Source organism: Leopardus geoffroyi, chromosome C1 (genome assembly GCF_018350155.1).
Source record: "Leopardus geoffroyi isolate Oge1 chromosome C1, O.geoffroyi_Oge1_pat1.0, whole genome shotgun sequence".
NCBI classification, from domain to species: domain Eukaryota; kingdom Metazoa; phylum Chordata; class Mammalia; order Carnivora; family Felidae; genus Leopardus; species Leopardus geoffroyi.
The window spans coordinates 108,209,050-108,212,886 of NC_059328.1; the positions used below are offsets into that span (position 1 = coordinate 108,209,050).

At 51.5% G+C, this 3,837-nt stretch overlaps 1 long non-coding RNA gene across 1 annotated transcript; it reads right to left on the reverse strand.

Annotated features, from left to right (window-relative positions):
• Positions 1–392: 392 nt before the first annotated feature.
• Positions 393–3,458, reverse strand: LOC123596714. The gene is made up of 2 exons (XR_006711820.1): positions 2,317–3,458; positions 393–509 (listed from the first exon to the last, which is right to left on the reverse strand). It is a non-coding gene; the product is annotated as an uncharacterized LOC123596714 (long non-coding RNA).
• Positions 3,459–3,837: the final 379 nt, after the last annotated feature.

Consider the following 3,837-nt stretch of genomic DNA (forward strand, 5'->3'; position numbering starts at 1 on the left):
GTAGATGGCACGGAGGCGCGGCCAAATGTCCTCGTGCGCCCTCTGGAGCCTTCTCAAAGAAAGAAAAAGTTCTTGATGTTTAAACTCAGCAAGAAGTTCAGCTCAAAGGTTGGGAATAACAGGGGGTGGCCTGCCAAACATGATCTCGTAGGGAGTAAAACCCAGAATGCAAGGAGTGTTTCTAACCCGGTAAGGGGCGTATGGTAGCAGAGTCACCCAGTCCCCGCCAGTCTCCGTGGTTAATTTGGTAAGGGTCTCTTTTAGGGTTCTATTCATTCTTTCTACCTGTCCTGAGCTCTGGGGCCTATAAACACAATGTAATTTCCAGTTTGCCCCCACCGCCTTGGCTACTGCCTGTGTTACCTGCGAGATAAAAGCTGGTTCATTGTCTGATCCTACCATGGCAGGAAAACCATACCTGGGTAAGATGTCTTCTAGTAGCTTCTTAGTCACCGTCTGAGCCATTTCATGGTTGGTTGGGTATGCCTCCACCCAGCCAGAGAAGGTGTCTGTAAATACTAAAAGATATTTATAACCATACTTTCCTGGTTTGACTTCAGTGAAGTTGACTTCCCATTGGGCTCCCGGTCTGGTGCCTCTGAGCCCGGTTCCTTTTTTATTTGATGTGGCTCTCGCATTGGTGAGTTGGCAGGTCTTGCAGGCAGATACAACTTGCTCTATTTTGGTGTCCTGTTGGTGAATCTTGATTCCAGCGTGTCGGATTAAGTCTTTTAATTTTTGGGCCCCCATGTAAGTAGACTGATGCATTGAGACTCCAAGCCTGTCTGGCAGCACGAGCTCCTTGTTAGGTGTATACCACCATCCCTTTATCTCCTGGGCCATGGGGAGTTTCTTGATCCGCTGTAACTCCTCCTGGGATTATTTGGGCTGGTCTGGTAAAACTGGGTCTCCCGGGTCCGGTAGTTGTATGGTCATGGTGGGGACTGAAGTAAGGGCTACTGCCTTGGCTGCCTGGTCAGCCTTTTGATTACCTCTAGCTACTGTGTTATCAGCTTTTTGGTGCCCTTGGCAGTGGATAATGGCTAGCTTGGCAGGAAGCCATAAGGCTGTAAGCAGGTTAAGTATCTCCTGCTTGTTTTTTATAGTCCATCCTTCTGCTGTCAGTAACCACCCCCTCTCCTGATAAATTGCCCCATGAATATGAGCTGTGGCAAATGCATAACGGCTGTCTGTAGATGTTAAGCCGTTTTCCAGCTCCCAGCATCAGCGCCTTGGTGAGGGCTATGAGCTCTGCCCATTGGGCTGATGTTCCAGAGGGTAGAGCCTCTGCCCATACAGTATCTGTTTTGGTGACCACCGCTGCACCTGCATACCTGTGTCTATCTCACACAAAGCTGCTGCCATCAGTGAACCAAGTAGTCTCGGCATCGGGGAGGGGCCGGTCAGTCAGGTCCGTCTGGAATCCATGTACTTGTTCCAGGATTCCTGCACAGTCATGTAGTGGAGCACCTAGGTCAGGGTTGGGCAGCAGGGTTGCAGGATTGAAGGCTGCACTGGGGTGGAACCGCACTCGTGGAGGGTTGAGTAGGAGGCTCTGGTAATGAGTCATATGTGTGTTGCTCATCCATCTATCAGGAGGCTGTTTCAGGACCCCTTCAATGGCGTGTGGGGTCGTGATCCAGATCTCCTGTCCTAGGGTCAGTTTGTTTGCGTCCTTGACTAGGAGTGCTGTCGCCGCAATAATTCTTAGGCATGGTGGCCAGCTGGCAGCTGCTGGGTCTAGTTTCTTGGACAGGTAAGCCACCGGGCGGTTCCAAGGGCCTAAGGCTTGAGTTAGAACCCCTTTTGCTATTCCCTTATGTTCGTCTACAAAGAGGTGGAAGGGTTTCGTAATGTCTGGTAGGCCCAGGGCTGGGGCACTTAGGAGGGCCTTTTTTAACTGATTAAAGGCAGTTTTTTCTCTTTCAGCCCATTTAAATGTTTTTTCCTCTTTGGTAGCTTCATATAGGGGCCTGGCAATCTCAGCAAAACCTGGAACCCAGAGGCGGCAGTAGCCGGCTGATCCTAAGAATTCCCTTACTTCTCTTTGGGAGGTGGGAGTAGGGATCTTTAGGACAGTTTCTTTTCTGGCATCTGATAACCGCCGCTGTCTGCCCTCTAGGATATATCCCAGGTAACTTACCCTCTCCCTGCATATCTGAGCCTTCTTCGCAGATGCCCGGTACCCTAAGGCCCCCAGGGTAGCCAGCAGGTCCTCGGTCCCTCGCTCACAGTCTTTGGCTGTGTTGGCAGCAATCAGGATGTCATCTATGTACTGTAGGAGGGTGAGGCCAGGGTGCTCCTTTCTGTACTCACCCAGGTCCTCGTGTAGTGCCTCATCAAAGCTGGTGGGCGAATTTTTGAATCCCTGAGGTAGCCGTGTCCAGGTGAGTTGCCCACTGTAGCCTTCCTCCGGATCATGCCACTCGAAGGCGAACAAAGGTTGGCTCTGGGGTGCCAGCGGCAGACTGAAGAAGATGTCCTTTAAATCTAGTACAGTATACCAGACCCTGGAGGGCGCCAAGGAGCTCAAGAGAGTATATGGGTTGGGAACAGTTGGGTGTATGTCCGTGACCCTCTTATTTACTTCCCGGAGGTCTTGTACCGGTCAGTAGTCATTTGTGTGAGGCTTTTTGACTGGCATTAGGGGGGTGTTCCAGGGAGACTGGCAAGGAACTAGTACGCCTAGGCTTCGTAATCTCTGGATGTGTGGCTGGATCCCCTTCCAGGCATCCTGAGACATGGGGTATTGTTTGATCCTTACCGGACTCTCTCCTGGCTTGAGCTCTACCAGGACCGGGGTCCTGTGAGCAGCCAGTCCTATCTCCCCCATCTGTGCCCAAACCGAGGGGAATTCTTGTAACCATCTGTCTATATTATCCTCTCTCGGGAGCGCCTCCTGGTGGAGGCGGTATTCATCCTCCAGTTTCATGGTCAGGACCTGGATGGCGTGGCCCTTGCCATCGGACCTGAGGCCCCCCCTTGTCTGAAAGCTATCTGAGCTCCAATCTTGGTCAGTAAGTCCCATCCTAACAGCGGGTAGGGGCATTCTGGTATTACCATAAAGGAGTGGGATACCCGTCCCGTCCCCAAATCTATCGTTCTTTGGGTAGTCCATGAATATTGGCTCATACCAGTTGCCCCTTGTACCCAGGACTTCTTGCTGGCTAGTTTTCCTTGTGGGGTGCGGAGGACCGAATATTGTGCTCTGGTGTCAAGGAAGTCAACAGGGGTCCCCTCTAATTTAAGAGTTACCCTGGGTTCGGGGAGAGGGTCCGAACCCCGACTCCCCTAATCACTTAGTTCATCTAGCTCTAGGACTTTTACTCGATCAGTCTTGCTTCCCTTCCTGCCGGCCCTTTTCAGACACTCTCGGGCCCAATGCCCTATCCCCTTGCAGTATGCGCACTGATCTTTCTGCAGCCTCTGCTTCCCCCCTTGGTGGTTCCTTTACCTTTTCTTGCATCGTCTGTCATCTGCCAGCTGCCGGAGACGGCGGTCTCGTTCCTCGGAGAAGTCAGCAGTGGTAGCTAGAAGTATTTTGGCCATGTCTCGAGTCTGCTTACTGCTGGCAGCCACCATGGAGCGAGCCTGCTTGTCCTCAGGAGGCTCCCGGTTATTATATACCTTTTCGGCTACCACCAGTAAGTCCTACAGACTTTTTTCTCCTAGTCTATCTATTTTCTGTAATTTTCTCCTACTGTCTATGGCCAATTGGTTTACAAAGGCCATGATAACAGCTGCCTTGCTTTCTGGAACCTCTGGATCCATGGGGGTATAGGTACAGAATGACTCCATGATCCGCTCTAAAAAGGCAGCCGGAGATTCATCTTTTCC